We start from the raw sequence: 10,834 nt of genomic DNA, 5'->3' as shown, positions 1-10,834 counted from the left end.
GATCATTACAAAATACTTCTGAAAACTCATTTGCAATTGAAACTGACTCAAGAGTAGGGTTTTTGAATATATATCTCTAACCTAAACAAGATAATATATATGATCTGAGGCAAAATACATATTTTAATCATTATTTGCCTTACATTTATTATTTATATTTGTCCTTTTCGAGCATGAATTTTATGGATTGTGCTAAATAGTATGTTTTACTTGTAGGATTAAATTGATGGAAAAATGAAGAAGTTTGGAGCTAAAGGTTGAAGAAGAAAATAAAGCAGTCAGCTTAATGGATTAAATCAAATATTATATTTATATTTATATATATGGAAAGTTGGCCGAAATTGGTGAATAATGCGCATCAAAGTTGTGCCACGCGGCAGCATCTCAAGGAGTCCAATTCTTGGACGGTCGAGCAAAACTTTCACATGGAGTCCTTTTAGGTTTTGGGTTCCTAATTTGTTTGGACCCAATTATTTTATTCAGGGTTTCCTACATTTATAAATAGTCCGTAAAAACAATTATTAAGAGGGGAGGATACATTGTAGAAAATAATTTAATTTAGGGTTTTATCTTTTTCTTTCTCTTTTATTTTATTTTACATTTTTCGTTAAATGATTCGTTGTAATTGCTCTATGTCTATGTGGAGTTAAACTTCTTGTTCTTGGATTATATTTACTTGCAATATGATGTTCTAGTGATTTTGATTCGGCATGATTTATTTATCATATTAGTTGTTCTTATATTCTTGTGATTACTATTTTGATGCTTGATCACCATTGAAATAAACATATTGTACGAATTGAACTCGGGAGAAAAATAAGAGAATATAACGTGGAATATAAGGAGTATGATTTTCTCTTAATGATTAGGCTTAATTTGTATCTAGGATAGAGATATACCTAGAAACTATGCTTGGTCATTATACATCTAGAAATCGTAATGCTCGGTATTTAATCCATCGTATCCCCGCTCAATGATGTAGTTAGGTTGTTATTTATTGTAGGCGATTAGAGGTTGGGAGACCATGATCATACATTTAACCCTGTGAATCACTAACTAAATAATCAAATAAGTTGATGAAATTGATACTAAACATGATTGTTAGTTAAATTATAATCCTGAATCGATTCATTCATTGATTGCGTAAACATCTATCTTTTTCTTTAAATGTCTCACAATCAAGAGGAACCATACGAATAACCCTTTTCTCCTTCCATTGAATGAACTAAACTTGAGTAACACCCTTAAGTTGATAAACAAATTACTCTGCTTTTCCACGACTGACACTCCCATAATTTGTACTATCTTATGAATTTCATAAACATAACTCTTGAGGATTTTCATGAACTTTTGACCCATGGAATTAAATGGGATTCATTTTAGTGAACTCTCTAACCTGTATCACCGCCATGCCCAAAATTGGGTTCACGAGAGCAACAACTTCTCTATTAACTTGGGTTGTCATAGATTGATCCACTACTTGAAAAATGGCTTGGAATTGAGTATGAGTTACTTGCTTTGCCAAAGGATTGGCAGACACTTGTGGAGCCTTGAGCTCTACATTATTAGTCACATTTCTTCTTCTGTTAGCTCTTTGAGGAGACATATCCCAAAAATCATTAGAAAAGAGTTGGGGGAAAGACCTATTTATAGAGATAAACTTGATGAGACAGTTTTAGAATAGTGAAAAAGTGAAGTTTACTAAATTATGAGACAATAAAGGCACAAATATTCATTAGTATGAAGAATGTACTAGCAAAGCAATCCAAGCTAACCACAAATTGGAGGAGGAGCGCCAGATCCTATTTATTGAGACAATAAAGGAACAAATATGCATTAGTATGGAGAATGTACTAAGTATGAAGAAATGCATAAAGATGTAAAGCAAGATACCATGATGAATTTAAACATGATATGCAAGACCAAATAACATGTGATAAATGCCTTTTTAAAGAAATCATAAATCATATATGAGGTCAATGCATACTTAAAACCATTTGAGAAGCTTTCATGAAACCTTTGAAGAAAACATTGTTTATTTGTGGGATATTTATCATTAACCAACAATAAGACCATGTGAGCTAATACATGGAATCTGGTATGATCCTCACACCGAAAAGGAAAATCTATTTGCCAAGGTAAAACTTTATCATATTTATTCTTTGGTAAAGTAGATCCACTAACTTAGGTCATTTAAGACAATCCTAGGGAGGCTCGTAGTTAAAGGACAAGGAGATTGCTTCTAGAAATCCAACCTCTATTGACAGGAGAGCTTCCATCTCAAAGTGCTCTCATTGCTAATCAAATCACAATCGAAAATACATAATCATAATCATATCAATATACTTGGAAAGACACAATAAAGATTTCTAACCCAATCATCAATTCATACTAGAGTAGCTCCTTTCAAATCATGATCTTAGAAACTTTTTCATAATAGACACTTACCTTTTTTAGCATATAAATCAAGATTTCTTTCAATTGTGAGAAAACCTTTCACAAATCATTACATGTTATCTTAAAGATGTCCTTTAGTCGTAAATCATTGTTTTTATGAAGCATGCATAACTTTTATGATCATAATTCATAAGTTCATAAGCTTTGTTCATGAGTTCATAGTCAAAATCAAGTATGAAACATGAGTCCATATGAAATCAATTAGAAAACATATAATTGAAATTGATCATGCACAATAAGATCAAATAACATCAACTGAATCATAATAAATTGAACTTAAGAAGATTTGAATAAAATCTCAATAGAATTGGGTGAAATCAACTTACGAGATTGTGATTCTTTAGGGATCCAATGGATATAAAGGATCCATTGATGAATTCTCACATACCTTGATAATCAAATCTCTAAGAATGCAAAGAGAATGAAACTTTGAAGCTTCAAACTCTTAACTCTTCAGAAAATTTTAGGGAGAGATTTTGAGGGAACGAGATAATTAGTCTGTGGACCAATTATGGGTGTAAATCAATCATGTTCTCTCTGCTTGACCATTGGGGTTCACAGTGTCTTGATAGGAATGTGGTGCAATCGATCCAGGGGAATCAGTAAGGGTCACTAAGTGGTAATGGTAGTATCGGATGCTACTCTCACATTGCACTTAGTGTAACTTATAAGTCTTATCGGAGTAGAGCACCTAGATGAAGTTCTTAATGTATGAATGCTCCTCTATTGTCAAATTATTAGTCTGTGGACTTGTCTCCCTAGCAAGGTAAGCCTATGGTTGGTTGTGTTAAAGATAACTTTGTTAGGGAAACCTCTAAGGAGACTGGTTCACTATTTTGGGATTAAAATAGTTCATTATAATGCTAAAATGAATTCATTGTAATTTTTGGAGAGTTAAATACAAAATGATCTTTTCTGTTAAAATTATGGAAATCCGTCTCTAATGGTTAAATAATGATTCTTATGTTGTTTTACTCCTGGACTCATGAAGGTTTTACTTATTTTACATGAAAGTGTAATTTTACTTAAATGTCCTTTTTTGCATGTTTTTGCATATGCCATACTTAGTACATTATTTTCTACTAACCCCATACCTTTCAATACTTAATAAGTATAGGTTGGAGAATGTTTGAAGAGTACAAGACAAGCTTGGGAAAGACTCTCTCTAGATTAAGTATGTCCTTATATATTCGAGGCATAGTCATATTTCCTAGTTTCTATTATTACGACTTATTATGTATTTCTTTCAATGTAAATAGCAATGTCCCTAAGATATTATGTCGTGTCTGTAAGTTGGTTTGTAAAGACGAGATCATTTCTTATCATTTATAAATGATGTTCCTTTATTAATTGATATGTGAAATTTTTTAATTTCGCACTACGTTTTATGTCTTATATAATGAATGATAGCTAACGCTTGTAGTTTACCTTCGAAAGGTCAAGTGCGCTACTGTTCCGACCATAGGGTTCTCCCTTCTTCTAGAGGTATTTTCAGGTCGTTACAAATATCATTCTTGGATACAAAGTTCTTCCTAATCGGGAAGCACCCTCTAAACAAAATAGGTATTATCGTCCTCGTAGACGACTAAAACGAGCCTCTTAGCATTCTACAGAACATTTCATAGTTTAAAATCAGGAAAAATAAAAACTTTTATACACTAAGATTTACATAGACCTCTCACATAATTCATGGGGATTTTACTTAGACTCCTCCCAGACGAAGCTTACACAGGCTTCTCATTTAGACAATATACATAACATATAAAAATTTAGTCTAATATATTGTCTCACATTAAAGCATCTAAAATTAGTAGATGATTCGGGCGTAGCCCTTAATACAAATTCATAATTTCCTTATAGGGCTTACAACAATATCTTTAACGACAAAAGAGAAAATAATGTCTTTACAGGTGGATTGGATAAATAGTCCTTAATAGCATCAAAAGCGTCCTGGCATTCTTCAGTCAATTTTGTCAAAGCATCTTTCTTCAACAGCTTGAAGATAGGCTCACACACCACAATTTATTGAGATATGAATCGATTGATGTAGTTCAGCCTCCCTAAGAAACTAATCACTTCCTTTTTCATCTTTGGAGGAGGTAATTCTTGAATTGCCTTAATCTTGGAAGGGTCGAGCTCAATACCCTTCTGCTGACTATAAATAATCTTGGAAGGATCTAGCTCAATACCCTTCTGCTGACTATAAATCCCAACAAATTACTGGCCGGTTCTCCAAAAGCACATTTGGCGAGATTCAACTTCAAGTTATAACGGTGCAGACGATCAAAAAACTTCTTTGAATGCGTCAAGTTGTCCGAACTCTCATGGGACTTGATTATGACATCATCTACATAAACTTCAATATATTTGTGGATCATGTCACAGATGATGGTCGTCATAAACATTATATAAGTAGCACCATCATTTTTGAGACCAAATGACATCACCCTGTAATGATATACACCCTAAGGCATAATAAAAGTTGTCTTTTTTGTATCTTCTTCGTCCATCTTAATATGATGATAACTTGCGCAACTATCCACAAATGAATGCATTTCATGGTTAGCACAGTTATCGATCCATTTGTGAATGTTCGGTAACAAAAAATTATCCTTTGGGCTGGCTTTTTTGAGATCTCTGTAATCGACACAAATTCTAATCTTTCTATGTTTATTGGCGACCAGAACAACATTTGACAACAAAGTCGGGTGTTGCGTTAATTTTACTAATCGAGATTTGATTTGTTTGGTGATCTCTTCTTTAATCTTCAAAGTTAATTGAGGATTGAACTTTCGAGCCCTCTGTTTCACTGGACCAAAGCCCCGAATAGGTTAGCAACTTGTGAGACACCACATTGGTACTCAGCCCTAGAATGTCGCTAACTTCCCAGAAGAACACATCAATGTATTTAGTAAGCAAATGAATTAAATTCTTTCTTTGAGCTTTATTAAAGTGGACACTGATTTTGATCTCTTTGACACACTCTTGGTCTCCCAGATTCACACTCATAGTTTCTTCAAAATTCTACTTATGCTAATTTTATAAGTGCCGAAATTCGTCACAAACATATTCCGATACCTCATTTTTCTTTTCGTATTCTTCATCCTCATCATCACCTACCTCATTTTGTTCGTTTAAATCATGACATAGCATGACACTGGAAGATTTTAAAGTAAAACTAAAATCATAAACAAACAAAGTTAGGAAAGTAAAATAAGAAAATTAGGAAAATAAACGATCTTTCAATAAAAGAGGCTTTCGTTAAAATTGGAAAACAATGCAAACTAAGGATATGGCCAAGGGCCATGTTGCCTTTTTAAACATGATGGGGGGGGGGGGGATTCCAAAATTTATGTAATTTAAAGAAACTGTAAAATGGTGGATCTCGGGCCTCTTCCGGACAACCACAAATTTTCAAAACATCCATAAACAGTGTCCTTCTACTAAGATGATCAGGGAATCAAGATTGGTGTGGAGGTCCAATTCTACAGCTGGCCGCCAGGATCAACATTGCGGATATCAACTAACTCGACCTAGTTCTCTATGACAGTGTTAATCTCTTAAAAAAGGCACCAAATTCCTTCCCCAAGGCTATCACGATCGGCATACTCACGGATTGGAAATGATTGGTACAGGTGGGGGATTGCCAAGCAAATGTTTGACCACCGTTCTTCTTCATTTTCACATCATCATATGTGGGGACGTACCCTAAGCCATATCTCACTCCTTTGAAAGGAACTTGAATAGGATCAGTAATTCCTTGGGAATTCCTTCCCAATCTGAAACCTAGATCGATCCCATTCTGTAGTATCACCGTGACAATCATCTTTTACGTAGAGGCATAAGATATTATAGGGCCAAATCATCGCTGGTGGCATTTACCAGCTCCACCGTGTAGAAATTGGTGCCTCATGAGACTTTGTTAATAATTGGCGCCTGCCTGTCGGAGTGACTCCGTTCACCGTGAATAACTAGTTCTTGGTCCTTCCAAACGATTTTTATCATCTGGTGAATAGTAGAAGGAACAGTCGCATCCATGTGGATGGAAGTCCTTCCTAGAAGAAGGTTATAGCTCGTGTCAATGTCCAAGACATGAAACTATGCGCTGAACTTTGCCGGACCCATTTGGATACCAAATTCACTTCTCCTAATGTGTCTCTTTGTACCCCATCGAAGGCTCTTACCGTGACTTGGTTTTGTTCAAGCTTCCCCAAATCAAACCTTAATTGCCTCACAGTTGACAGTGGGAAAATGTTGAGGCTAGATCCATCATCCACCAAGACACAGTTTATGACCCTTTCACGGCATATGACAGTGACATGCAATGTCTTGTTATGTGACCTCCCTTCGAAGGGAAACTCTTCATCATAGAAGTTAATCTGATGCCCTCGGATAACTTAGTTGATCATAGCTGCTACATTATTGCTGCTTGTGCCCATAGGTACATTTATGTCATCCAGATCCTTCATCAAGTCCTGCCTATGAAACTAGAATCTCATCAACAACGCCCACACAGAAATCTGTGCCAAGGTTTTCTCTAGGTTATTAAGGATTGAATAGTCTTTGGGCTGCATCTTCCTCCCGAATTCTTCAGCTTCGCCTTCTCTTATCGTCCTTTTTCGTTGATCCTTCTTCTTCCCTCCAAGAGCCAACTCTTTGGGAGTATAAAACTTCCTAGATCGGGTCATACGCTGAGTGATAGAAGTTTCAATCACAATTTTCAACCTAACAAGATATGCTAATGGCACTAAGGCAACAACCTTTGCGGGTTTTAGGATCATGAACTCCTTTTTCTCCTTAAAGCTCAGAGAAGCCACATCCCTTTCTAACTCATAATGAAAAATTTGAGTTATTGTCTTAGTGATGCACCAGTCATCATCCGTGTATATCATGTTGATATTGATGCCTCCATGATTCAACAAAGGATTTGTGTTGACAATATGCGTGTCTGTTTGAAGAGAAACCACATCTTGGTCAATCAAATCTTGTATCTTGTGTTTGAGGTTTATACAATCCTCAGTATCATGTCCAAAGCTGTTGGAGTGATACTCACACATTTGATCGGGTGTGTATAACTTGGAACTAGTATCCATCGAATTGGGCCCCACCGAGTGAATGTATCCACCCACAACCAGTCGCTCGTACAACTCTGTTCGACTTTAAGCAAGCGTGGTAATGTTTCTATGGGCTTCTTATCAAATTTGGATCGAAGAGGATCATAGTTTCCTTGTTGTGAAAGATCCATCTATTGATAATTTTGGGTATTTGGACGGGGAGTTTGGTTTTTTTGATAAGGATTTGCTTTGTAATTTTGTGATGGAGCTTGGTAGTGCATGGAGGTATTTTGGTATGCTGGAGCTTGGTATACTGGGGGAGATGCCGTGTAGTTTTACTGCATATTGGCACAGTTAAGAGCAACGTTTTGGTAAATGGGGGATGGAATTTGGTAAAGTGGGGGAGAATTCTTGTAAGTTTGAGATGGACATTTGTAATTTGGAGGGAGGGCATTTTGGTATGTGGAGGTAGCATTTTGGTGGATGATAGAGGAGTATTTGGATAATCAACTTGCGTATAGCAAGCCTCGTAAGAATTCTGGGGAGGTCGAGGATGACCTTGGTAAGATGATAGTCTTCTTGGGGTCTATGTCTTCTCTTTTCTTCTTTAACAAACCCGATGATCGAGGCGACTCAGCAACACGGGCAAGCTTCCTTGTTTTCAACCCATCCTCGATAGTCTCGCAAACCTTGAGTATCTCACAAAATTTTTCTCCAACAAGCAACATGATTCTATCATAGTATTAAGGCTCTTACACCGCAAAAACACTTCAACTATATCTTTTCAGACATGGGAGGCCATACTCTAGTTGCCTCCTTGCACCACCTGTACGAAAACTTTCTGTAGCTTTCATTGGACTTTTGTTTCATTTTTCTAAGGAATAAAGATCAGGGATGATCTGTACATTGTAGGAAAACCGTTCGATGAAGTCCTTAGAGAAAGCATTCCAGCTGGACAACTATGTGGTCTCATGAGATGTAAACCATTCCAAAACTTCTCCTCTAAAATTCAGGTAAAAATCCGCATTAGCAAAACTTCATCCCTATCAACTCCTACGAGCTGGTTACAGTTGGGCGTCAGGTGCGCTAACGAATTCCCTGTTCCTCCAAAAGTTTCAAACTTTGTCTTCTTGAACCCTTCAGGGAGGTCTAGATTCGGATGAATGCATAACTCCTCAAAGTTCAAATCGGAGACTTCAAGAATGAACTGAAGTTCCTACGTTGCTTTTCAGATCTCCTCCTTTAAGTCAATATTTTCGGCCTCTTCTTTCGCCTTCCACTCTCTTTCTAGCTACTCATAATGGTCGAGCTCAGAACTGTTCACATACTGCTTATTTGGAATGGGAATTTGAAAGGTGGTTTCTCTGCGTAGAGGTGGAGCTAGTGAGGGACTTTTGGCATTCTAGGTAGTTTGGCAGTTTTGCGGATAGGTTTGGGGATTAGTATTTTGGTTTTGGTGGTGGTGAGAAGTTTTGGGTGGAATGAGTTTTGATTTTGGTTTTGATTCTTGTTTTGTGGTGGTGGAGCATTTTGGTGATGGGCATTTTGTGCAGGGAGAGGTATTCGGGAATTGCTGTTTTGAGGAGGTGGTGGAGTTTTGTAAGAGGTGGAGGCATATTGCGGGTTTTGTTTAGTCAAGTCTATTATTGAGGGATTTTGAGCAGGAGTAGATTCGGAATCTGAGCTGGATCCATGTTTGAAGAGGGAAAGTATAGAGGAGGACTTTAATCAGTAGCATTGTTACAGTAAAACCCGGTGGATGTAGATCCTGTCCCCTTTGTATTTCCACTCTCATCTCAGAAATCTATCGCATTAACTCTATAATCAATATGTTCTGATTTGCTATGGTGGGCTAAGCCACCACAACATCAGTAAAACTAATTTCTTCGTTGTTGTCTCCCATTACTGTTTTTCCCATGTCTGAACTATGGCCGGGAAGGAAATCTGCAGGCCCTTTAGATCTAGTGAAGTACGGATGATCACCCAGCTTAATCGACACGGAGAACTTTATATGTACCTGTGGAGGAAAACAAGTCAATGGAAATTTTTTTAGTTTGAGTTTAGAATATATAATGCAAGATATCATACAAATAATAGATAAACATACAAAAGTTGCTTTGTTTGAGGACATTTTAACCCACGAGTAAACTAATTTTTGAACAAGCAAGAGTTTGATTGTTTTAGTTTGACACTATCTTAGAAAGTTTAAGTCATGTTGATCTAAGGTCTTCTTGCTGCATCTCTTTGACGTCCATTGATCTGAGCCTCACATTTCCTTTTACAATGAAAGGGGGGAGAATGGAAATTTTAAAAGATAGGGCCAAGCGTCGGAAGGCTGCCTACATATCTCACAAGGAGAATTCAATTGAAATTGATCATGCACAATAAGATCAAATAACATCAACTGAATCATAATAAATTGAACTTAAGAAGATTTGAATAAAATCCCAATAGAATTGGGTGAAATCAACTTACGAGATTGTGATTCTTTAGGGATCCAATGGATATAAAGGATCCATTGATGAATTCTCACATATCTTGATAATCAAATCTCTAAGAATGCAAAGAGAATGAAACTTTGAAGCTTCAAACTCTAACTCTTCAGAAAATTTTAGGGAGAGATTTTGAGGGAACGAGATAATTAGTCTTATTTTGAAGGGTATGAACAATTATAGAGGTAATTATAGGGCTAACGCGACGTAGTTTACGAGTTAGTTGGATAGAAAATAACCAACACACCCTTGATTAAAAATTTTCAGGCAAGTCTACGGTTTGGACCTATGGTCCATAGGTCTTTCTACAGGCCGTCACGGTTAATAGAACTTGTTACTGGGCTCAATATTTTTGCTCAATTCCACGAGACCTTCCTTCATTCCGTCGTTCATTTTATGGTCCGTAGACCCCTTCCATAGAACCCAAGTTCAATCCCAAAAATTCACTAAGTTTGGATCACTTCTACGGATCACTCCTAACCCGTAGACTCCTACTACGACCCCTCAAATATTTTCGTAGACCAGATGTCTCAAATCGCTTCTTTGAGTCAAATCTAAGGGGACTTATCATGGCCCGTAGACCACCCTACAACTCATTCTATTCATTTATAGGTCAACTTATCGGACTTGACATTTTCCAAAAACTCAACTTAGTTCCTATAATTGCCCTCATCCGACTGGTTGGACTTCCTACTATCCTTAAATGGTTTCTGTAGGATATTTCCTTGGTGCAAAAAATGCACCTTTTCCTTCAGAATATTAACCAACAAACATGGTAAAAGAAATGGTATCATTATGATGAATGAAGAAACACAAATTATAGAACTATGA

Source organism: Solanum lycopersicum, chromosome 5 (assembly GCF_036512215.1).
Source record: "Solanum lycopersicum chromosome 5, SLM_r2.1".
NCBI classification, from domain to species: domain Eukaryota; kingdom Viridiplantae; phylum Streptophyta; class Magnoliopsida; order Solanales; family Solanaceae; genus Solanum; species Solanum lycopersicum.
This window is presented reverse-complemented; position numbering follows the sequence as displayed.